Raw genomic sequence first — 26,319 nt, forward strand, 5'->3', positions numbered from 1 at the left:
CTGCTGCCTGAAATGCCAGCACACCAAACTGGAGAGTAGTTGAGTCTGGCTGCTCTGCTTCCTATCCAGCTCCCTGTGTCTGGGAAGGCAGAGAATGATGGCCCAAGAGCTTGAGCTCTGCTACCCTCGTGGGAGACTCTGAGTTCTGGGATCCTGGCTTCAGCTTTGCCCAGTCCCAACTGTTGTGGCCATGCGGGGAGTCAATCAGTAGAAGGAAGATCTGTCTCTGTAACTACCTTTTAAATAAAACAAATTTTTGTTTGTTTTTTAAAAATCTGGTTCTGGGCCAGCACTGTGGTATAGTGGGCTAAGCCTCCACCTGTGGTGCCGGCATCCCGAATGGGCGCCAGTTCATGTTCTGGTTGCTCCTCTTCTGATCTAGCTCTCTGCTTAATGGCCTGGGAAATCAGTAGAAGACAGCCCAAATGCTTGGGCCCCTGCACCCGTGTGGGAGACCTAGAAGAAGCTCCAGGCTCCTGGCTTCAGAAAGGCCTACCTCTAGACATTGTGGTCATTTGGGGAGTGGACAGAAGACCTCTATCTCTCTCCGTTAACTCTACCTCTCAAATAAATAAATGAACAAACAAACAAAAACAAAAACAAAATAATCTGGTTCTAATGCCTACTGGCTTGGGTGACCTTGAGCAAATTAACCTCTCTGTGTCATTTTCGGCAGCTATAAAATGGAGATAATGATAGTATCTACCTCAAAGACTGTTACTGGTATACATGCCTATGAAAGTACGTAGCCACAGGAAGAGCTATTATTATAGGTATTTGTTAAAAAAGCACACTCACCAATACACAGGCTGTACAGGTGATTAACTGGTGCACCAAAGGGTGGTGAATGTGTCAGTGGAGGTTTCAGAGACGACACAGTCAGATTGGTCTTGAAGGACAAGCAGATGCCAGACACACGGAGCAGGCAGGAGGCAAGCTCTCTGCACGCAAGCAGCACTGCATGAAGAGGATGGAACAAACCACACAGTTTACTGATGTAAGCATCACTGCCCTCGGGGGCTTCCTATTCTACCGCTGAAGCTCAGTTCAACAACTTTCCTATAACCACTGCTGGTAAGACAGAGCAAGCGCTAGAATTCTGGTTTTCTAAATCCGAAATCCCAGTTTACCACACTGCCTTCTACTGAGTTAATGATAATTATCTCAAAAAAGGCACTTAAGTTTTGAACAACAACAACAAAATGACATAAAGTAAGAAAAGTAAAATCCCAGACTAGTCTATATTTCTTCCTTAGTTAGTGAAAGCCACACCTTTCTTCAGAATGTCTGCAGTGATAGATTAATTTCACATAGATACCTGTCAGTGTTCAAATCTGATCCGCCTGCAGGATGTATTTCACTGTAACTCCTTTTTTCAAAGTATTTAGACTCAAAATTTAAATAACATTTTAGTTCATCTTTTAACAAAATGATTAGGCCTTCAAATGGGTACAACTTAACGAGATTTGCGGACTTTGAATTTGGTATGTAAAGCAGAAGTTACAGAACCAAAATTTACAGTGTGAAGGGTTCTCTATCACAGGGTCAGCAGCACACTTATAAACGCCTTTGCTTCCCAAATGGCCTCACAACAGCAACCTGAACACACTAGAAAAGCAACCAACATCAATTCCTAAAAGTCAACTTTACAACCCAAAAACCTCAAATGACATACATGCCTGGGTCATATTTTGGATAAGCATTATCAAGTAGTCTCAGATGCCTGTATTTCATATGGCTGAAAAACAGAACCAATTTTAATGTAATCTTATCTAACAAAAATTTAATGTCAACAATTATTTTATAAACAGAAATGCCTGTCACCTTCAATTTCAGACAAATATTTTATAAAAACAAAATTTTACTACAGTTGGTTTTTTACACATTCATTTTAATGAGACTGTGACTCTTCAACAATATCCTCCTAGGTACTACCTAGCTACCTTTAAACAGCAGCAGCTTCCACAGTTCCAAGAAGACGATACACAGTGCACACCTGTATCACTCATCGCAGTCAGTGTGAGCAACCCTGACTTTCACCAGCAACCCCTCTAGGACTAAAGAAAAAAACAAACTCTGAACAAGCGTTACTGCTGACCTGCGTGCTCACAATGTACTTCTAAAATGTTTCCCATTATTCAATTCCATGCACTAATGTCACCTACACATAGGAGAATTAAACAAAAGGGCTAATTTTGAAAGGAGGGTAATCTTTCCCAATAAAATCTGACAAAGTTCTGGCTCAAATAAAATTCAGTACTCTTAAAAAAAAAAAAAAAAAAAAAAAGAAAGAAAGAAACAGAAGAATGTGGCTACAAAATACATAATCTTAGAGGGTCTCAGTCTAGCCTAGACCAAAGGTTGTCTTATGGAATACAATTATTTAACCCAACAGTCCATTTTCAAAATGGTTATGTGAGGGGCTGGCACTGTGGCACAGCGGGTAAAGCTGCCACCTACAGGCCAGCATCCCATATGGGCACTGGTTCTAGTCCCAGCTGCTCCACTTCCAATCCAGCTCTCTGTTATGGCCTGGCAAAGCAGAAGTCCTTGGGCTCTTGCACTTGTGTGGGAGTACCCTGAAGAAGCTCCTGGCTCCTGGCTTTGGACAGGTGCAGCTCTGACCTTTGGGGCCAATTGAGGAGTGAACCAGCAGATGGAAGATCTCTCTCTCTCTCTCTCTCTCTCTCTTTCTACCTCTCCTTCTCTCTCTAACTCTGACTTTCAAATAAAACAAATAAATCTTTAAAAAAAAAAAATGGCTATGTGAGTATTCTGGCCATTATTAACTAATATGTTGCCTGTCAGTATTAAGCGAAGATCAGAGACTTAAAAGACCTGAGAATCTGGCCGGCGCCGCGGCTCACTAAGCTAATCCTCCGCCTTGCGGTGCCGGCACACCGGGTTCTAGTCCCGGTTGGGGCGCCGGATTCTGTCCCGGTTGCCCCTCTTCCAGGCCAGCTCTCTGCTGTGGCCAGGGAGTGCAGTGGAGGATGGCCCAAGTGCTAGGGCCCTGCACCCCATGGGAGACCAGGAAAAGCACCTGGCTCCTGGCTCCTGCCATCGGATCAGCACGGTGCGCCGGCCGCAGCGCGCTGGCCGCGGCGGCCATTGGAGGGTGAACCAACAGCAAAGGAAGACCTTTCTCTCTGTCTCTCTCTCACTGTCCACTCTGCCTGTCAAAAAAAAAAAAAAAAAAAAAAAAAAAAAAAAAAAAAAGGAAGACCTTTCTCTCTGCCTCTGTCTCTCACTGTCCATTCTGCCTGTCAAAAAATTTAAAAAAAAAGGACCTGAGAATCTGCCTTTTCTTAAGCTCCTAAAGGTAACACCTGAGTCTGCAGCTGAGCTGCACTTAGCAGGTACAGATCCAAATGGTCACACGACTGCCTACAATGTAACCTATTATGAAAGGTGTCAGCTTGACTTGTTCATTATGAACCTGAAGGAAAAAATCATTTAGATAATGAAAGTCCCTTGGAAAAATTACATTTCTGTTTTTTACAAAAGTAAAAACCATAAATGTTTTAGATATGTGTATATCAACAGGAAATGAATAAATGATTATTTATTCATTTGACCTCCCCAAGGACAAAGAATTGCTATTGTTTTCTCATTAACAAAAATGTTAGCACTTCAGAAATTAAACACTTTAAAATAATCTAGTCTTAAACTAACAGGTATAGGGGCTGGCGCTGTAGTGCAGTGGATTAAAGCCCCAGCCTGCAGAGCCAGCATCCCATATGGGCGCTGGTTCGAGTCCTGGCTGCTCCACTTCTGATCCAGTTCTCTGCTGTGGCCTGGGAAAGCAGTGGAAGATGGCCCAAGTGCTTGGGCCCCTGCACCCATGTGGGAGACCTGGAGAAGAAGCTCCTGGCTCCTGGCTTCTGATCAGCTCAGCTCTGGCTGTTGTCATCTGGGGAGTGAACCAGCAGAACGGAAGACCTTTCTCTCTGGCTCTACCTCTCCCTGTAACTCTGTATCTTTAACATTTACATGGTCTGAAACAAATTAATGGCTAAGTGAAAGAACAGCAAATGAGTAATGTCCTTAAATGCTGAATAAAAAGAGAGCAAGTCTGCAGCTATAAACACAGAGCTCTGCCGGGCCCGACGGACTCCGTGCTGGTCGAGCTTCAGGGAGGACGCACGACGGCACCACGAAGATCTCAGTGTGAGCCCCAACGTGCCACGACCTCAGACAAGGGCATTCCCCTGGACACCCCCAAAGCTTGTTGCGAAGATTTAACCCAGCAACACAGGCAGAATTCCCAGCACACAGATGGCTCTCAGGACTGGCTCTCTTCCTCTTTCTATTTAACATCTTTCTTAAAAAAGTTATGAATTATGGATGGAAGATTAGAGATTCGTGTAATTTTTAGAGTTTGTTGCACATATTTTGGTACAGAAAACATGGAGCAGTGGAGATGAGGGAAAGGAAAAGGAAGCTTTTTTTTTTTTTTTTAAGATTTTATTTTTATTTGAGAGGTTGAGTTACAAGACAGACAGAGGGAAAGACAAAGAGAAAGGTCTTCCATCCACTGGTTCACTCCCCAAATGGCCATAACGGAGAGAGCTGAGCCAATCCCAAGCCAGAAGCCAGGAGCTTCCATCAGGTCTCCCATGCCATCTTCCACTGCTTTCCCAGGCCATAGCAGAGAGCTGAATCAGAAGAGGAGCAGCTGGGACACGAATCAGTGCCCATTTGGGATGCTGGTGCTGCAGGTGGCAGCTATACAAGCTATGCCACAGGGCCAGCCCCAGGAAAAGGAAGTTTTAAAAGTGAGATAGCCACAAGCCATCAAAGTATAAATGATCAAAATTAAAAACGTTTTGCATCAAACGGTACCATCAAGAAAGTAAAGTGATAACCAACAGAATAGGGAAAAGTACTTGCAAATCAAAAATCTGATAAAGGTCTTGTAGCCAGTACATATAAAGAACTCTTCTAACTCAAACAGTGCAGTGTAAAAGTAGGGGTAAGAGGCTGGCATTGTGGTACAGTGGATTAAGCCACTGCCTATGAGGTCAGCATCCCATAATGGAGTGCTGGTTTGAGTCCTAGATGCTCTACTTCCAATCCCAGTCCCTGCTAATGTGCCTGAGAAAGCAGTAGAAGATGGCCCAAGTAGGTGGGCCCCTGCAGCCACATAGGAGACAAAAAAAAAAAAGATGGAGTTCCATCTGTGTGGAACTCTGCAGTGGCCATCTGGGGAGCGAACCAGCAGACAGATCTCTGTCTCTCCCTTTCTCCGTCACTCTGCCTTTCAAATACATAAAAGTCTTTTTTAAAAAAATGAGGAAAAATTTGGGGGCTGATGTTGTGGTATAGTGGGTAAAGCTGCTGTCTGAGACGCTGGCATCCCATATGGGTGCCAATTCGTATCCAACTCCTTGCTAATGGCCTGGAAAAAGCAGAAGATGACCCAAGCATTGGGCCCCTGCTACCCACATGGAGACCTGGATGAAGCTTCTGGCTTTGGCCTGGTGCAGCCCTGGCTGTTGCAGCCATCTGAGGAGTGAACCAGCAGATGGAACCTCTCTCACTCCTCTCTCTCCCTCTCTCTTCCTTTTCATTCCCTCACTCCTTCCTTCCCTCACTCCCTCCCTCTCCCTAACTATTACTTTCAAATAAATAAATTTCTTTTAAAATGGGGAAAATTTTAAATAGATATGTCCCCAAAAAAGAAACACAATGGGCAATTTATATATAGAAAAAGATGTGCAGCACAGTCATCAGGGAAACGCAAATCAAAACCACAAAATAGGCGCCAGTGTTGTGGTGTAATGGGTTAGGCCGCTACCTGCAATGCCAGCATACCAAATGGATGCTGGTTCCAGTCCTGGATGCTCTACTTCCGATCCAGCTCCCTGTTAATACACCTAGGAAAGCAGCAGAATGTGGCTCAAATCCTTGGGCCTCTTTACCCATGTGGAAAACTGAGATGAAGCTCTTGGCTCCTGGCTTCAATCTGGCCCAGCCCCAGCTGTGGCAGCCATTTGGGGAGTAAACCAGTGGATGGAAGATTCCCCACCCCCAACCTGTCTGTAACTCTGCATTTCAAATAAATAAATCAATCTTGGGGCTGCCGGTGTTGTGGCGTAGTTCTGCCTCCACCTGCAGCACGGACATCCCATATGGGTGCTTGGGTCCCTGCACCCACATGGGAGACCTGAAAGAAGCCCCTGGTTCCTGGATTTGGATCAGCCCAGCTCTAGCTGTTGTGGCCATTTGGGGAGTGAACCAGGGGATGGATGATCTCTCTTTGTTTCTTCCTCTTTCTGTAACTCTCTCAAATAAAATCTTTAAAATGGATGGCCCAAGTGCTTGGGCCCTGCACCCGCATGGGAGACCAGGAGGAAGCACCTGGCTCTTGGCTTTGGAATGGCCCAGCGCGATGGCCGTAGCAGCCATTTGGGGGGTGAACCAACGGAAAAAGGAAGACCTTTCTCTCTGTCTCTCTCTCTCATTGTCTAACTCTGCCTGTCAAAAAATAAATAAATAAATCTTTTTTTTAAAAAATCCCACAAGACAGCACTTTACACCTACAAGAATGGCTGTAATAAACTGGAGAATAAGAGTTCAGAAACCTCACGTTACTGGTGGGAATATAAAATGGTACACTTTGGAAAAGAGTTTGGAATTCCTTAAAATGCTAGCAAATCTGATCCAGCACTTCCAGCCCCAGACATAATCAAGAGAACTGAAAATGTATGTTCATATAAAAATGTACAAATGTTCACAGCAACATTACTCGTAACAGCCAAAAAGTAGAAATAGTCTACATATATATCAACTGGTACATGGATAAATAAAATGTATAATCACAGAATTGAACATAGGTTTAAAAAGAATGAAGTATGGGCACAAGGTACAACAGATAAACCCCCAAAACGTAGCACTATGAGAAAGGAGCAAAAAACACACGTGATTTTATGATTCTATTTATAAAATGTCCAGAATAAGCAAATTCAGAGAGACTGAAAGTAAATCAGTAATGAACAAGAGCTGGGGGATTGGAAAGTATGGAGTGACTATTAAAATGGGTTGCAGGCTTCTTTTTGGGATAATGAAAATGTTCTGGAATTAGTTATTTGCGATGGTTACACAACCTTGCAAACATAATAAAAACCACTGAATTGTGCCCTCCCCCCCCCCTTTTTTTTTTTTTGACAGGCAGAGTGGACAGTGAGAGAGACAGAGAGAAAGGTCTTCCTTTTGCCGTTGGTTCACCCTCCAATGGCCGCCACGGCCGGCACACTGCTGCTGACGCACCACGCTGATCCGATGGCAGGAGCCAGGTGCTCATCCTGCCCTCCCACGGGGTGCAGGGCCCAAGCACTTGGGACATCCTGCACTGCACTCCCTGGCCACAGCAGAGAGCTGGCCTGGAAGAGGGGCAACCGGGACAGAATCTGGCACCCTGACCGGGACTAGTACCCGGTGTGCTGGTGCCGCAAGGCGGAGGATTAGTCTAGTGAGCAGCGGCACCGGCCTCCTCCCTTCTTTTAAAGATTATTTATGTGAAAGGCAGAGCAACAGAAGGAGAAACAGAAAGAGAGATCTTTTTTCTAGTTCACTCTCTAAATGGCTTCAAGAGCTGGGGCTGGGCAGGGGCAAGGCTGAAGCCAGGAGTCTGAAACTCTACCTAGGTCTCTCAACATGTTGTAGCAGGGGCCCAGGTAGCTGGGTCATCTTCAGTTGCTTTCCCTGGTGCATTAGCAGGGAGCTGGATTCAAAGTGGAGCAGCTGGGACTCTAACTAGCACTCTGATACAGAACACTTAACCTGGCTTAACCTGCTGTGCCACAATGCCAACCCTAAATGGTGCCTTTTAAAATGCTAAATTTTGTGGTATATAAATTATATCTCAAGTAGTAAGAGAAATAGGCTATCTGGACACTAACAGTTCAAGCGTAACCTGAACTAAGATTATGTGAAAATAAATTATGACATTTTATATGACACTGACATTCCAGACAACACAGCGCAGTGATGCAGGAGCCGGAGAGGGAAACAGCCTCGGGCTGCTCTACTTGGGGCTCTGCCATGCCCTGGGCAGCTTCTATTACCTTTCCAGCCTTCCGTTTTTTCGACTATGGGCATAAGGGTTCAGTTTCCACCACTAACACTTAATGTTTGCTAATTTGTGTTGACTATTTGTGCCTGGTCTCCTAATTTATCAGGTCACTCACTGCCACATAGGTAATTTCAAATCTGTCAGCATTAAGGACTCTCATACTCACCCCTCACTCGAACGACCTCGCCCACCGCGTCACTTTCTCTTGGTTCAAAAAATTGTGTTTTAAAAATTTGCTCTCAGGCACTGGCATTGTGGCTTACTAGGTTAAGATGCTTTCTGCAATGTCAGTATCCCACTGGTTCAAGTTCCAGCTGTTCCACTTCCAATCCAGCTCCCTCCTAATGCACCTGGAAAAGCAGCAGAAGATGGCCTGAGTCCTTGGGCCCTTGCACCCATGTGGGAGACCCAGATCAATCTCCTGGATCCTTCAGCCTGGCCCAGCCCTGGTTGCTGCAGCCATCTTGGGGGGTAAACCAGTACATGGAAGATCTCTTTATCTCTTCCTCCCTCCCCCCCTCTCCCTCTCTAACTCTGCCCTTCAAATAAATAAAATCTTAAAAAAAAAAAAAAAAAGAATTTGCATCCAGGTCTTACTTTATTTTTACTATCCAAACATACAAAACAGCCCATTGTGATATTTTGGTTAGACTATAAAGCATAACCACAATGTCCATTTCACTCTTTAAATTCAAAAGTCAGCTTATAAATCTCAGTTTTGGGACACCTGGGTTAAGTGAATAGTCTAATTTTGAAACAAATACAATGCTCAATAGGAACTGAGCCAGCCCACAGCCTTAGCCCTGGAATGGACATGCTATTCCAAAACCAGCACCAAACACACCACACCGTCTCGGGGTGGAGACATGATCACACTTGACATCTGCCTTGGATGACTCCATTCAACCCTGTGTCTCAACCAAAAGCATTTAAAGCCGTACCACTGAATAGGACACAGAAGAAATTCATGAAGTCTCAGATACCTGCCATTTCTATTACTACTTTTACTTAAATGGTGGGGTTTTTTTTTTAAAGCCTAAGACATAGATTGAGTGAAATAAAACATCTATGTCAAAATTGAAGGTGAAAATACTCACTCTGCAGGCTGCTTAAAGCAAAGCATCACCCAACAGCAGTGTTCTACCCTGGATGCTGACAATCAGATCCAACAAACACTTCCTCCTTTCAGCTGAACACAGAGAAGAGACTATGGGGTTGGGTTGTTGCTTTAACTGCACTGTGTTTTGTCTAATGAATCTCCGAGAACCAGCCAATACATCACCATCTTAGAAGTGATGGGACTATGTTATTAAAACTGCTGCTAGGGGGCCAGTGCTCTGCCACAGCAGGTTAAGCCACTATCCACAATGCTGGCATTCCAAATCAGCACCACGTCTAGTCTAAGCTTCACTTCCAATCCAGCTCCCTGCTAATATGCCTGGGGAAGCAGAAGACAGCCCAAGTATCTGGGCCCCTGCCACCCACGTGGAAGACCTGGATGGAGTGCTAGGCTGCTGGCTTCAGTCTGCACCAGCCCTGGAAATAAACCAACAGATGGAAGCTCGCTCGCTCGCTCTCTCTCTCACACACACACTATATCAAATAAATAAATAAATATTTAAAAAAATAAATAAAACTGCTGTTACTCAAACAATGGGCTCATGTGAATGCTCATGTCTCTTCCCACCCCCAACAGAGAAAAAGCTTTTTAACTCTTTTCTAGTCATAAAGGTAAAATTTATAGATCAAATCGGTTTATACAGTAAGATTTTCCGTGCAATTCCCACACTCCATTCACATGCTTTGACTATCATCTACATGGAAGGCACCAGGAGTCTAATAGAAGATATTTACTTATGGGGCCATTGTGGCACAGTGGGTTAAGCTGCCAGCAGCATTGCTGGCACCCCATATCTGAGTGTCACTGGAGTCCCAGCTGTTCTGCTTCTGGTCCAGCTTCTTGATAACGCCCCTGGGAAAGCAGCAAAAGATGGCCCAAGTACTTGGGCCCCTGCCACCCACATGGGAGACCTAGATGGATTTCTGAGCTCCTGGCTTTGGCCTAGCCCCATTGTGGCCAGTTGAGGAGTAAACGAGTAAATGAAAGATCTCCATTTTTAAAAAATATTTATTGGGGGCCGGCGCTGTAGCTCTCATATGGGAGCCACTTTGAGTCTCAGCTGCTCTACTTCCAATCCAGCTCTCTGCTGTGGCCTGGGAAAGCAGTGGAAGATGGCCCAAGTCCTTGGGCCCCTGCACCCATGTGGGAGACCTAGAAGAAGCTCCTGGCTCCTGGATTTGGATTGGCCCAGCTCCGGCCATTGCAGTCAATTGGGGAGTGAGCCAGCAGATGGAAAACCTCTTTTTTTCTGTGTAACTCTGCCTTTCAAATAAATAAATCTTTTTAAAAATTTATATATATATATGGGGGTTGGCACTGTGATATAATGGGTAAAGCTTCCACCTTTGATGCCAGCATCCCATACAGGCACAGGTTTGAGTCCTGGCTGCTCCACTTCCAATCCAGCTCCCTGCTAATGGGCCTGAGAAAGCAGAAGTCCAAGTGCTTGAACTCCTGTCTCCCAAGCAGGAGACCTGGATGAAGCTACTGGCTTCGGGCTGGCAACAACCTTGGCCATTGCGGCCATTTGGGGAGTGAATCATCGATGGAAGATATTTCTCTCTTTGTAACTCTGCCTTTCAAATAAACACACACGTGAACCTTTTAAAAAAAAAATCCTATCATCTGTGATCTTTTTCCCCAAGTATTTTCTTTTTAAAGATTTATTTGAAAGGCTGAGTTACACAGACAGGGGGAGAGAGATAGAGAGGTGTCTTCCATCCACTGGTTTACTCCCCAAATGGCCACACGGCCAGAGCTCGGCCGATCTGAAACCAGGAGCCTGGAGCTTCTTCTGGGTCTCCCATGCAGGTGCAGGGGCCCAAGGACTTGGACATCTTCTACTGCTTTCCCAGGCCTTGGCAGGGAGCTGGATTAGAAGTGGAGCAGCTGGGACTTTAACCAGCACCCATATGGTATGCTGGCACTGCAGGCCGTGGATTTAACCCCCTGTGCCTCAGCACTGGCCCCTACATAAATCCTTTTTTAAAAAATTACATATACAAGAAAAGTCTGATAAAGCCACAATCTTAAACTATACCTCATTTCAGACACATTAACCCAAAGGAAAAAAAAGTAGGTACATTTTTTAAGTACTAATAGAAAACAGTAAAGGAAAAAAAGTGTTCTACTTTCTCTTGGTTGTGTTATAAGTGTGATTCCAAATTAAAACACTCATAGTACTAAATCACAGAAGCCCAATACATTGAAAGCTAAGGAAACCTGTAATACAGAGACACGAGCCATTGCGAATACCCTCCTAACACATCTAAGTTTCTCAAATCTCAACACTTGTTCCCCTTTCGTCTTACTGAAGAAGTATGTTGTCTTGAGATAACCTTTCTATAAATTTGTGTAATAAGAAAATATTTAAACATCTTTATGTTCACTTTGGGAAATTCTTAAAATTTAAAACCACTCCAAATTAAAATATGACCACTTCAAAGAAAAGAGGATAATTTCAAAGTTAGGAACAAAACAGCTTTTGATATAAACCACTGCATGTTGCAGAAACAGTAACCTAGTTTCATTTTGAGTGTAGTGTTTGTTGCCCTCAAGAGATCTGCAACTTTCGAGCAAGATTTTTTTCATTAAGTGCCAGATAACAGGTAAAGCCCAGGAGGGGAAATCAATGCATCTTCATGCAGCAACACATCTCACTTGTTTAGCTTCAGAGAAGCAAAGCATGGTCCTTTTTATTTTTTAATAAAATAGCTACAAGCATCTATTTTCTTTACTTTTTTAAGATTTATTTTATTTGAAAGGCAGAGTTACAGAGAGAGATAGAGACTGAGAGAGAGGTCTTCCATCTGCTGGTTCACTCCCCAGATGGCCGCAACGGCCAGAGCTGCGCTGATCCAAAGCCAGGAGCCAGGAGCTTCCTTTGGGTCTCCCACATGAATGCAGGGGCCCAAGGACTTGAGCCATCTTCTACTGCTTTCCCAGGCCATAGCACGGAGCTGGATCAGAAGAGGAGCAGTCAGGACTTGAGCCGGCGCCCATATGAGATGCCAGCGCTTCAGGCCAGGGTTTTAACCCACTGTGCCACAGCACCGGCCCCAAAGCATGGCCCTTATGAACAATCCCATGTATCATATTTACAAGCCTCTGCTAGTTATCAGTGACTTAATACCAACATTTTAACTCAAGGCTAATCTACAGAATGTGTAACAATTTAATGCCTGCTATTGAGGAGAAAAACCCTCAGTGTACAAAATTATCTTTGGCTATTTCCTCCATGGCACAATTGCTCAGTAATAACCTGGGCTGAGAAAGATGAACATTTCAAATATACAAAGTTTTTTTTCCACAAGGAGTCCTTCATCACCATTTCCCATAATATGATTCTGTGTTGCACTGTCAATGACTGTGCACATTTGACTGCAATAAGAATCCCAAACACCTTTTTTTTGAATGAACAACCTGCAAGACACTTTTTCTCCATGAACTCCAGAGAAGTTCCTTTTAGGATATAAAATAATTAGTAACAGCACACACTTGAGACGTTTACATCTTAACTGCACCAGAGGATCTCAAAATCATGCCTGGGAGCTGGGTGGGGCCAGGAGGAAGTGCAGACTCCTTGCCTGCAGACAAACGAGTAGGTGGAGGAAATGTCGGTGTGGGGAGCGGATTCGTAAGCCATGCCCGATGCCTTTCTTCATCTCAAGAAAACCACAGCTCTTACCAACACAGGTGCTATAAATAGATGTAACCCGGCAAAAACTTAATAAATGCTTTGTTTGCTTACTTTAAAAAAAAATAACTTGTTATAACCCAATCCAACATGTGGTCAAGCCAACAATGTGATCCAGAGGTCTGGGGACACAGTACTAAGCCTGATTCCCCTTTATTTATGTTAGGAAAAAAATATTTTAATTAGTAATACAGATTTTTATTTTAATATCTTTTACTTCCCTTTCTAAAAATAAAGATTTTCACACAAGTTCCCATGGATGCACATTTTCCTCCCACTACATTTGGTAACATGTTTAAGGAATGTGGCTGCAGCAATCAAAGACAGTTTCGATCACAGAAACATTGTTCAAGTAATTGCTGTCTTCAATCCACCCCCCTCAAGAAACACATTTATCCAGAAAGCACAAAGTTTGTGTCAAACAAGTTTTAGTTTCTTTTGTAAGAGGTAACTGAGGCTGGGCTCACTGACTAAACTATGAACCAGAAGGGTCAGAGAGCAACAACTGGCTGGATACATGGCTACTATGTTCTGTTCTTAAGACAAAATCCAACCAAATACCAGATGACTTTTTTTTTTTTTTTTTTTTTTTTTTAAGATTTGTTTATCTGAAAGGCAGAGTCACAGAAAGAGAAAAGGAGAGAGAGAGATCTTCCATCTGCTGGTTCACTCCCCACATGGCCACAACAACCAGGGCTGGGCCAGGCTAAAGCCAGGAGCAAGGACCTTCTTCCAGGTCTCACACTTGGGTGCAGGGGCCCAAGTACTTGGCCATCCTCCACTGTGTTCCCAGGTGCATTAGTAGGGAGCTGGATCGGAAATGGAGCAGCCAGGACTCAAACTAGTGCCTACGTGGGATGTCAGCACTGCAGGCCCCACTTAACCTGCTGTGCCACGGCTTGGGCCCCAGCCTTTCTTTTTCCTTCTTCTTTTTCTTCTTCTTTAGAAGTGAAGGTAGGGATGATGGGAAGGAGGTTATCGAGATTTTCTAGTTTTCTTTTGCAACAAACATGCATTATTTCTATAACACAGAAAACTAAATTGAAAAAATCTATCAAACCCACTCAGATCTAATGTCTGAGATCATTTATGCAAGGCTGATGAAAGGAAGTTGAGAAAACGCAAATATCACTTAGGAATATTTAAAATCTACACCAAGTCACACAGTCTCTGCAGACTCTTATTAACATTCACCAAGTGTTTACTGAGCACCTACTATGAACCAGATTCCACAGACAAAACTAGGGGAATGATAGGCGTGATCTGTGGTCTCAGGAGGCTTATAGGCTCGCCATTTGTCCTAGCTTGCTGGGCAAAGACCTGGTTTATACCAGTTTCTGTCCGAGTGATTGTTAACAATGCCCCTCTCATACATCTCATAGTGTAGACAGTAAATTATATGGTTACTCTATTAAAAAAAAAAAAAACAAACTACTATTCCTATAGGGTTACAAGTTTATAAAATGCACATAATTTCAAGGTTTTGTCTTTAACTTAATATTTTATTACATGAGTTACATGAGATTTTCCTACATTACAGAAAACCTTACTTTAGGCATTCATTTCACTTTGATATATACCTGTTAAATAATGAAATCAAAGATTTGCTTCAAAGCTGGTGCTGTGGCATAGTGGGTAAAGCTGCAGCCTGTGGCACTGGCATCCCATACAGACACTGGTTTGAGTCCCAGCTGCTCCATTTCTGATCCAGATTCCTGCTAGTGCACCTGGAAAGCAGAGGAAGGTGCACCTACGTGGGAGACCCTAAAGAAATTTCTGGCTTGGGCTTTCAATTGGCCCAATTTTGGCTGTTGAGGCCTTTTAGGGAGTGAACCAGCAGGTGGAAGGTCTGTCTAACTCTCTCTCTCTCTACAATTCTGCCTTTCAAATAAATAAATAAATAAATAAATCTTAAAAAAAATAAGGGAGTTGGGAAAAGCAAAAAATATCTCCAGAAATAAAAAAAAAATGTTTCAATCAAAGAAACCAAATCTGATTTTATCACATCAAAATGTATACAAAGTGGGCATTTGTCCTAGCAGTTAAGACATGACTAGGACACCTCATTGCATACCAGAGTGCCTGGCTTCTGGTCCCAGCCCTGAGCCTAGTTCAGTATTGAGAACACAGTGTGGTTTCTAGGTACTGCCCACCGAACGTGAACAGGGCAGGAAAGGCAGAATAGGAGCCTGGAGTACGTCAGAATGGAAAGCAACGAAGTTATGAAAAGACCCCCAAGGTGCATCCAAAAGGATCAGAAACCAGCCTGCTAAGCTCCCAGGGAACCAAAGATGACTGAGCATCAACAAGGACTAACACACATCAGATATGCTTCATTCATCAGTCACCATTAGATGATGGTAAGAGAACCAACTCTTTAGAAAACTGGAGACAATCAAGCACCTCGTTTGCCACTCCTATCAGATCTGCACTCCAGGGAAATGAGATCGCTGAGACTTCTTTTTGTAATAGTATTTCAGCTAACAACTGAAGAAGAAATAATAGCATTTTTCAATACCCAATGAACAGACACCCAATGATCTAGACAAAGTCATCAATGGGCTGATAACAATGGCAAACATGAATCAATCAGCACTGTCTCCTGGTTGAGTTATATACCACCTCCTATAAAATGATGTCGTGGAGCCAGTGCTGTGGTGTAGTGGGTAAAGCCACCGCCTGCAGTTTCGGCATCCAATAAGGGCACCAGTTTGAGTCTCAGCTGCTCCACTTCCGATCCAGCTCTCTGCTATGGCCTGGGAAAGCAGTGTAAGATGGTCCAAGTTCTTGGGCCCCTGTACCCTCATGGGAAATCCAGAAGAAGCTCCTGGTTTCAGATTGGCACAGCTCCGCTGTCATGACTATCTGTAGAGTAAACCAGCAGACAGACAACCTCCCTCTTTCTCTCTCTCTCTGCCTCTGCCCTCTGTAACTCTGCCTTTCAAATAAATAAATCTTTAAAAAAAAAAGTCACCCCATGCTTACAAAAAAAAAAGAAACCTTAATATTACCAAGTGTATGGACCTATAACCCATTTAATAGGAAATAAGAGAGACTTCAGAATATGTCAAATGACACTAAGCGGATGCAATGAACAATAATCAGACTAAGGGAAGATACACAACAAGTGATTTAGTCTTTAAAAAAAAACCTGCAGGGTGCGGGGAAAGAGAAAGAGGATAAACATGAACTTACAGATCTAAAGAGACTTTACAGACAATTAACTACTCTTCTTGGAACCCTAATTCAAACAAACTGAAAAACAATTATGAGTCAACTAGGAAACTGAACACTGAACACAACACTCTTCAAGAAATGTTTTAGTGTAATAATGTTGTAATTTTTTTTAAAGAGAATTCTTATAAATAATATAATGGCTGGAATTGCTTTAAAATAATGGGGGAGGGATGGCAGGGCAGGTGTAGCTAAGTGCAGTGGGAGTGGATAAACTGACTCCATTTTTAAAAAAAATTTATTGCAATTTTTAAAAAGATCTATTTTTAATTCAAAAGACAAAGTGAAAGAGAGGGAGAGACAGATAAGGAGGAGGAGCAAGCGAGAGCAAGAGAGAATCTTTCATCTACTTGTTCACTCCTCAAATGACTGCAATAGCCAGAGCTAGGAAAGGCCAAAGCCAGGAGTCAGAAACTCCATCTGGGTCTTTCATGTGAGCGGCAAGGACCCAAGTATTTGGGTCATCATCCACTGCCTCTCAGGTGCATTAGCAGGAAGCTAGATCAGAAACTCAGAATAAGAGTCGGTTCTGTGGCATAGCAGGTTAAGCTGCCACCTGCAACACTGGCATCCCATATGGGTGCCAGTTCCTGTCCCAGCTGCTCAACTTCCAATCCAGCTCCCTGTAATGTGCCTGGGAAAGCAGCCAAAGGTGGTCCCTGCCACCCACGTGGAAGACCCAGATGAACTCCTGGCTCCCAGCTTCTGCCCAGTCCAGCCCTGGACCATTTGGAGAGTGAAGCAGCAGATGGAAAATCTTTCTCCCTCTAACTCTGCTTTTCCAATACTTGCATACATACATACTTGCAAAAATAGCTCAGAGTAACCAGGATACAAAGCAGTTACTCTGACATGGGCTCTGGGTGTCCTAAGTGGTAGCTTAACCATTCGGGCCATTCCTGTCCCTAACTCCATTTACTGATAACTGCTGGTATGTAAGATCATCATATCTGTACTTCTCTCTTTACTTTTTTATATTTGAGAATTTTAATAATTAAGAATGTTTTTTTCAGAAGCAATTATTACTTTACTTGAAAGATAAAAAATATTGTGATTTAGAAACATAAGGGACACCTTGGGAGCAGACATCATGGCACAATGCTAAGTCTCCACTTGGGGCTCCTGCACCCCGTATCAGAGTGGATTCAAAATTACAATGAAATCTATAGTACTCTTGACATGATTAAAGAATCAGAGAAAATGAATTAAAAATTTTAAAATTTTCATGTTATGACTATATTTGATCTTTTTTATATATGTGTCAGATTGCGAAGAACAATAAAAGCAATATGGTCTATTTCTGATTTTTTTTTTATTTAATTTTTTGACAGGCAGAGTTAGACAGTGAGAGACAGAGAGAAAGGTCTTCCTTCCGTTAGTTTACCCCCACAAATGGCTGCCACAGCCAGCACGCTGTGCCAATCCAAAGCCAGGAGCCAGGTGTTTCCTCCTGGTCTCCCATGCAGGTGCAGAGCCCAAGCACTTGGGACATCCTCCACTGCCTTTCCAGGCCACAGCAGAGAGCTGGCCTGGAAGAGGAGCAACCAGGACAGAATCCGGTGCCCCAACTGGGACTAGAACCCGGGGTGCCGGTGCCGTAGGCAGAGGATTAGCCTAGTGAGCCGCGGCGCCAGCCTGTTTCTGATTTAATAAAACGTTAATCCCTAATATGCTTATATACTGTGATTAAAGGTATAAAACAAAAATGAGGGGCAGTCATTTGACCTAACAGTTAAGCCACAGGTTATGACACCTGTATTCCATATCAGAGGGCCTGGGTTCAAATCGCAATTATGACTCAAATTCAGCTTCCTATTAATGCACACTATGGGAGCAGCAGATGATAGCTTAAGTACTTGGGTCCCAGCTACCTATATGGTAGACCCAAATTCAGTTCTGGCTCCCAGTTTCAGCCTGGCCTAATTAAAGCTAGGGAGGGAACCCTCATATGAGAGTGCTATCACTCTCTCCTCTCTTCCCCACCAAGATGGCAGAAAATTATATGTAATATATCAGCAGGAGAACCCACATAACACTACTTGAATACTGGCTCCTGCTGGTGAAACACTGGCTGTAACCTTGAGCAATACAGATCTAAAACTCTGCCAGTAGTACATTTACTTAGTTCTACTTGAAGAGAAAAGCAGTTGGGTTCAGTTTATTCTGTCCTAGAAAAAATTTAAAAACTAAATAGTGGGGCCAGTGCTGTGGCATAATGAGTTAAGCCTCCACCTGAGGCACTGGCTCTAGTTCTAGCTGCTTCCCCGCTAATGACCTGGGAAAGCAATAGAGGATGGCCCAAGTACTTGGACCCAGGGACTGACATGGAAGACCTGGAGGAAGCTCCTGGCTTCCGATCAGCTCAGCTCCAGTCATTGCCACCATTTGGGAAGTGGACCAGTGGATGGAAGACCTTTGTCTCTATCTCTCCTTCTCTCTTCCTGTAACTCTACCTCTCAAATAAATAAAAATAAAATCTTAAAAAAAAAAAAAAACCTAAATAGTGTGGTGTGTATCAGTGGTAACTGTCTGTAAGAAAGGTTGTACTCTAATCCTAAGTGGTAATCTACTAGTCAAATTGCTTTACTTCTAATATGATTTTTATATTCTCTTTGCCTCACAAATAAAATGGCAAAAAAAAAAAAACTTTTTAAAATCAGATGTAAGGTGTGGTGGGTAAAATGGCTGCCTGCAATGCCAGCATTCCATATAGGTGGGACCTAGCTACTCCACTTCCAATCCAGCTCCCTCCTAATATGCCTGGGAAGGCAGCAGAAGATGGCTCAAGTGATGGTCCCCTGCATCCATGTGGGAGACTAAATGAAGCTCCTGGCTCCTGGCTGCAGCTTAGCTCAGCCCCAGCTGTTGAAGTCATCCTGGGAGTGAATCAGCAGGTGGAAGATCTCGATCTCTCTCTCTCTCTCTAGTTCTGCCTCTCTTTTTTTTTTTTTTTAAGATTTATTTATTCAAAAGTTAGAGTTACACAGAGAGAGAAAGAGAGAGACAGAAAGGCCTTCCATCCGCTGGTTCACTCCCCAACTGGCTGCAACGGAGCTGCGTCGATCCGAAGACAGGAGCTTCTTCTGGGTCTCCCACGGGGGTGCAGGGGCCCAAGGACCTGGGCCATCTTCTACTGCTTTCCCAGGTAATAGCAGAGAGCTGGATCAGAAGTGGAGCAGCTGAGACTCGAATCAGCGCCCTTATGGGATGCTGGCACAGCAGGCAGCAGCTTTACCGGCTATGCCACAGAGCCAGCCCCAACTCTGCCTTTCAAATAGATATTAAAAAAGAAAAAAAAAAAAAAAAAAAAAAAAGCCGGAGCCGCAGCTCACTAGGCTAATCCTCTGCCTTGCGGCACCGGCACACCAGGTTCCAGTCCTGGTCGGGGCGCCGGATTCTGTCCCGGTTGCCCCTCTTCCAGGCCAGCTCTCTGTTGTGGCCAGGGAATGCAGTGGAGGATGGCCCAAGTGCTTGGGCCCTGCACCCCATGGGAGACCAGGAGAAGTACCTGGCTCCTGGCTCCTGCCATCGGATCAGCGCGGTGCGCCGGCTGCAGCGCGCCGGCCGTGGCGGCCATTGGAGGGTGAACCAACGGCAAAGGAAGACCTTTCTCTCTGTCTCTCTCTCTCACTGTCCACTCTGCCTGTCAAAAAAAAAAAAAAAAAAAAAAAGAAAAGGAAAAAAAAGAAAAAGAAAGAAAGAAAGAAAAAGAAAAAACCAGAAAGAAAAAAAACAAAACAAAACAAAACAAAACAGGAGCCAGTGCTGTGGTGCAGCGGGTAAAGTCACTGCCTGTGACACCTGACATTCCATATGGGTGCCGATTCAAGTCCTGGCTGCTTCACTTCCAATCCAGCTCTCTGCTATGGCCTGGGAAAGCAGCAGAAGATGGCCCAAGTCCTTGGGTCCCTGCACCCACATGGGAGACCCGGAAGAAGCTCCTGGTTCCTGTCTTCAGATGGCATAGTTCCAGCCGTTGTGGCCATCTGGGGAGTGAACCAGCAAATGGAAGACCTCTCTCTCTCTGTAACTCTGCCTTTCAAATAAATAAAATGAACCTTTAAAAAACAAAAACAAACCAGCTACTGGTTTTAACCTATTTTCTGGTCCAGTCTATGAAGATCCCAAATGAGGCAGTTGTAGTTTGAGTGGCTCACTTTTGGCTAAGTTCCATTGCTCAAAACTGCCCTCTGCTCCAACTGCTCACACAACCCCCCAGCTTAGGTCCTAATCTCCTCATGTTCAGACTATTAACAACAGCCGTCCTGCCGCTCTCTTTTTTTTTTTTTTTTTTTTTTGGAATTACTTTATTATTTGAAAGACAGAGTTACAGAAAGAGAGATGTCTTTCACTCTGCTGGTTCACTCCCCAAATGACCACACGGCCAGAGCTGAGCTGTTCCAAAACCAGGAGCTTCTTCTGGGTCTCCCACTCCAGTGCAGGAGCCCAAGAAGTTGGGCCATCTTCTGCTGCTTTCCCAGGCCATCCAGAGAGCTGAATCGTAAGTGGAACAGTCAAGATTCAAACCTGTGCCCATATGGGATGCCCACACTGCAGGGTGGGGCTTTAACCTGTTGCACCACAGCACCAGCCTCGATCTGCCTCTTTTTCAAACCACCCTACACAGAGATCTTCTAAAATAAATTGTCCTAAAGAATCTGGATCATGTAACTCCCTAGCTACAAAATTTTCAGTTTCTAGAGCCTTGGAAAAAAGCACAACTCCTTCATAAAGAATTCAAAAGCCCTTCACTAAGCGAGCCCAGAGGCTTTTCCACTTGGGCCTCCCAAACCTCTCCCCTACCTAACTTACTCATGGTATTTGTCAAATTCATCTAGACTTTTCCCACCTCCTTCCTTCTGTCCACAATACTCCCTCTGGCCCTCCACCACTACCATAAAATTCTAGTCTCTTTTTTTTTTGACAGGCAGAGTGGACAGTGAGAGAGAGAGACAGAGAGAAAGGTCTTCCTTTGCCGTTGGTTCACCCTCCAATGGCCACCATGGCTGGCGCGCTGCAGCCGGCGCACTGTGCTTGATCCGATGGCAGGAGCCAGGTACTTATCCTGGTCTCCCATGGGGTGCACGGCCCAAGCACTTGGGCCATCCTCCACTGCCGTCCCGGACCACAGCAGAGAGCTGGCCTGGAAGAGGGGCAAGTGGGAAAGAATCCGGCGCCCCAACCGGGACTAGAACCCGGTGTGCCGGCGCCGCAAGGCGGAGGATTAGCCTATTGAGCTGCAGTGCCAGCCTCTAGTCATCTTTCAAGCTCTTGCTTAAATGCCCCTTTTCCTTGAAGCTTTCCCTGGCCACCTGGTAAGAAGGGATTTCTCCTTCTCCTAACCATCTGTAACACAAGGCCACTCACCTAACACACAACATCTTGATTGCAACTTTTTTTTTTTTAATTTTATCTCTCCCCACTACAATCTCTTTGAGGGAAAGAAAAGAAATCTACCCTACCCTGTGGCACCTAATGTGATGCTCTTCACACTGGTGCTCCCTGGACACCTGCAAAGTCAGGACAAGTTTGCTCAGGCCATTAGTTTAAAGGATATAAGTGACACATGCTCTACTTCTTCCCTCTTCTTTGTACTTCCAATTTAATGTGGTTTTCATGGAATGCCAAGTTACTGAACACGCTTTTGTTTCCTAGAATGCTTAAGAAGATTTTTTTTTCTTTAAAAATATGTCATATGCTAATGGAAGGAATTCTTAAGAATTCCCTCTAAGCCAGGAGTAAAACTGATTTTTAAAAGCCTCATCTACTTGACATTGCCAATTCCATCCTCCCGTGCCATTAACTAAATTGTTTCAAGGAACGGTTCAAATCAATAAAGTGAGGGACTGGCATTGTGGCACAGTGTGCTAAGCTGCCACTGGTGATGCCAGCACCCCATATGAGCACAGGTTCGAGTCCTGTGGCTGCTCCACCTCCAATCCAGCTCCCTGCTAATGCAGCTGGGAAGGCAGCAGAAGATGGCCCAAGTGTTTGGGCCCCTTCACCCATATGGGAGACCAGGATGAAGTTCCTGGCTCCTGGTTTCAATTTGGCCCAGCCCTAGCTATTGCAGCCATTTGGTGAGTGAACCAGGACCGAAGATCTCAATCTAACTCAGCCTTTTAAATAAATAAAAACAGATCTTTTTTAAAAAAATTATTTTAATCAATTAATTAATACAGTAAGCCTGGGTGCCACGGTTTGCCTTGGGAGGGATTCTTGACAGCAGCAGTGTGGAGTGAAAGCCACCCATGTCCTGTCCTGTCCACAATGGTATTCTACCTCAAGGCCAGCACTTGTTTTCTTCGAGAACCCTTAAATACTTCAAGTTCCTAACAGACAGCCAAACCATCTAGCAAAGAGATTCCTGACTACCAGTCTCCATTAACAGTTTCTTTCCTGATCAACACAAGCCGGCTATTGTCCATGTGCTCCTGGACACAGGGGCCTGCCGTCACCTTGAAGAGGGTACCACTGTGCAAGCAATACACTCATTGATGTTATAAATCACGTTTCTGCATGGAACACAAGACAGCTGGGGAGAAGCTCCTCGGCCCTACCTTAAAATGGCCTAGGGCAGGACTGTGAATGTCAGAAGATAATTTTTAAAGATATTAATGTCAAAGATAACATTTGTTTAAATACAAAGATTAGATACATTATACATAGCACATACATATGTACAACATATGTTCTGACTAAAATTAATTTATCTATGAACAGACAGCCAAGCTGAAGTGTAGAGTTCTTCCAAACAGAAAACAGATTATCAGCTGAAAAACTAGTGAAACCTGAATTGAAATTTAGCTAGTCATAATAAACCAATGTTAGTTTCTTGGTCTTGAGAAACACACCATGGTTATGTAAGACTTAATCAATAGGGAAACAGAGCGAGAGATACACAAGTACTCTCTGCAATTTTTCTGTAAATCTAGGATTATTCACATTTTAAAAATTTTAAAGGGAACTTACTGCAATAGCATAAACTGAATTATAATCACTTCAATTAAAACATTTTCTTTGAATTAAAAAAGGAGGCTACTTTATTAGTTTATTTTTCTCAAAAGTGAGTTTTTATTTAGCTGCATTTTTAGGCTTTGATATTTTTTAAACCTTCTCAGGTTTGCTTGGTAAAGACTATCAATTAGCAAATGGGCTTGGTTTTTCCACCAGAATCCATGTACAAACATGTGTGAATATGTTTTCTGGCATAAATCCCAAACCGACTAATGCCAAGATAACCTGGCTGACTTCTGACATTAACTGGCAAGGCTGATTAAGCTCTAACACCCTGAGAATATGGTAAAAGCTTACTAAAGCAGTTCAGCACTCTTCTGACTGTGAGGTGTGCAGATTTTTGGACCCAACCATGGAAGAATTCACTAAGATAATAATGCCACAAGTATAAAAAGATGTGTGTGCAAGGACACCCAGTAAAACACTACTCATTATAACAAAAATACCTTGTTTTCTTCGAGAACCCTTAAATACTTCAAGTTCAATACACACAGACACAGGCGTACCAGGTAGCCATCCAAATGATGATACACATGTTCGTATTAACTGACACAGGCAATATGTTCACATGGAAAAATAAAGCTCACGAAGCCGGCGCCGCGGCTCACTAGGCTAATCCTCCGACTTGCGGCGCTGGCACACTGGGTTCTAGTCCCAGTCGGGGCGCCGGATTCTTTCCCGGTTGCCCCTCTTCCAGGCCAGCTCTCTGCTGTGGTCCGGGACGGCAGTGGAGGATGGCCCAAGTGCTTGGGCCGTGCACCCCATGGGAGACCAGGATAAGTACCTGGCTCCTGCCATTGGATCAGCGTGATGCGCCGGCCGCAGCGCACCAGCCGCGGCAGCCATTGGAGGGTGAACCAACAGCAAAGGAAGACCTTTCTCTCTGTCTCTCTAACTGTCCACTCTGCCTGTCAAAAAATAAAAAATAAAAATAAAAAAAAAATAAAGCTCACGAACACGTGAGAATGGGATCATGCAATCTCATGAGGCAAGACTATGATCACACGTGTATGTGTGTGTGCATTCAGACTGACAGATGTCTCCAGATAGCAGTAAAGGTATAAAAACGATACTTTTAATTCTTTCATATTTTTCTGTATTCCCTAAATATGTTTCCATTTTTATTTATTTATTCTCTTTTCATTTGAAAGGTGGAGAGACAGAGAAAGATCTTCCATCTGCTGATTTACTCCCCAAATGTCTGCAACAGCCTAGGCTGAACCAGGCTGAAGCCAGGAGTCCAGAACTCAATCTGGTTCTCCCATGCGGGTGGCAAGTAGCTGAGCCATCACCTGCTGCCTCCCAGTGTGCACATTACCTGCAAGTTGGACTGGAAGCAGAGGAGTTGGGATTCTAACGAGATGTGGGCATACCAAGCAGCATCTTTTATATATATTTCTTTGAAAGGCAGAGAGAGAAGGGAGGGTGGAGAGAAAGAGACAATCTTCCATCCACTGGTTCACTCCCCAAATGGTCACAACAACTGGGCTGGGCCAGGCTGAAGCCAGGAGCCAGGAGCTTCTTCGAGGTCTCCCACATGGGCGCAGGGGCCCAGGCACTTGGTTCATCCTCCCCTTCTTTCCCAGGTGCATTAGCAGGGAGCTGGATTGGAAGTGGAGCAACAGGGACTTGAAGTGACACACATATGGGATGCTGGTGCCATAGGCCATGGCTTGAACCTGCTGTACTACAGTACCAGCCCCCAAGCAGCATCTTAACTGCTATGCCAAAGGCCCATTCCTAACTAGTTTTAAAACAGACATATATAAAGGGCCCAGCGCTGAGGTGTAACAGGTTAAGCCTCAGCCTGCAGCACCAGCATTCCATATGGGCGCTGGTTTGAGTCCCAGGTACTCCACTTCTGATCCAGCTTCCTGCTAATCCACTTGGGAAAGCATGGAGAATGGTCCAAATCCTGGAGCCCCTGCATCCACATGGGAGACTAGGACAAAGCTCCTGGCTTTGGCCTCGTCCAGCACCAGCTGTTATAGTTTTTTGGGGCATGAATCAGTGGTTGGAAGATCTCTGTCTCTCCCCTTTTCTCTGCAACTCTGGCTTCCAAATAATTCTTTTTAAAAATAGACATATATAATGTTTTTTAAGAAAAACAAGAAAGCTATTCTTTTTTGATGCTATATAAAAGCAATCTGCTTCACACCCAAATAAAACATTAAGGACAGCAACAATATATATATATTTTTAAAAAGTGTTATTCATTCATGACAAATGGAAAAATATTTGTAACGAGGGGATTTCAAAAAGTTTGTGGAAGGGCCAGCACTGTGGCTCAGTAGGCTAATCTTCCGCCTGCAGCACTGGCATCCCATATGGGCACCAGTTCGAGTCCCAGCTGAGATAAATTTGTTTTGGTGCAAAAATTTTTTTTAAATTCATGCATAGGTTTTTCATAATATATATTTTCAACAAACTTTTTGAAGTCCCCTGCTATTAAACATTGTGTAAATTATAACCCTTGAGAGTTAAAAAACAGGGGCCGGCGCTGTAGCACTATAGGTTAATCTACTGCCTGCAATGCCGGCATCCCATATGGATGCTGATTCTAGCCCCGGGCTGCTTCTCTTCCTCTCCAGCTCTCTGCTATGGCCTGGGAAAGCAGTGGAAGATGGCCTAAATGTTTGGGTCCTTGCACCTGTGTGGGAGACGCGGAAGAAGCTCCTGGTTCCTGGCTTTGGCTCGGCCCAGCTCTTGCAGTTGCGGCCATATGGGGAGTGAAACAGCGACGGAAGACCTTTCTCTCGGTCTCTACCTCTCTCTGTAACTCTTTCAAATAAATAAAATAAATCTTTAAAAAAAAGTTACAAAAATATCAGCCATCTGCCAAAAGATTCTAGGTTGTCAATATCAACTACAACACTGGTTAAATAATTTTAGCTTTATAGCTATAACAGATAACATCGCAGTACTACTATGTTTAGTTCCAAAGGACAAACTTACAGTTTCAAATATCATTTTAGATGAATTACATTTATAAATATACATTCTGCTTAAAGAGTTTGTTCTTCAGCTGAGAAGATCAGTCAATTGATTTTTTTGCACAAATACAAACCTCTCCTCTACACTTATTACAATGCCTGAAATAAAAAATACCAGCAGTACTAAGACCTAACAAAGATGCACAATTCCAGCTTTTTGTATATTTTTTGATGGGGACAA

At 43.9% G+C, this 26,319-nt stretch overlaps 1 protein-coding gene across 3 annotated transcripts in view; it reads right to left on the reverse strand.

Annotated features, from left to right (window-relative positions):
- ZNF652 (zinc finger protein 652) overlaps positions 1-26,319 on the reverse strand; it is a 65,176-nt gene that overhangs the window by 27,316 nt on the left and 11,541 nt on the right. For 2 of the 3 annotated variants that reach the window (XM_070060829.1, XM_051824872.2), the window contains exon 2: positions 799-957. The exons of the other annotated variant lie outside the window; for it this stretch is intronic. The gene's annotated coding sequence lies outside the window, so the exon portion shown is untranslated. The remainder of the gene's footprint in view (positions 1-798; positions 958-26,319) is intronic. 3 annotated transcript variants of the gene reach the window in all.

Source organism: Oryctolagus cuniculus, chromosome 17 (genome assembly GCF_964237555.1).
Source record: "Oryctolagus cuniculus chromosome 17, mOryCun1.1, whole genome shotgun sequence".
Classification (NCBI taxonomy): Eukaryota; Metazoa; Chordata; class Mammalia; order Lagomorpha; family Leporidae; genus Oryctolagus; species Oryctolagus cuniculus.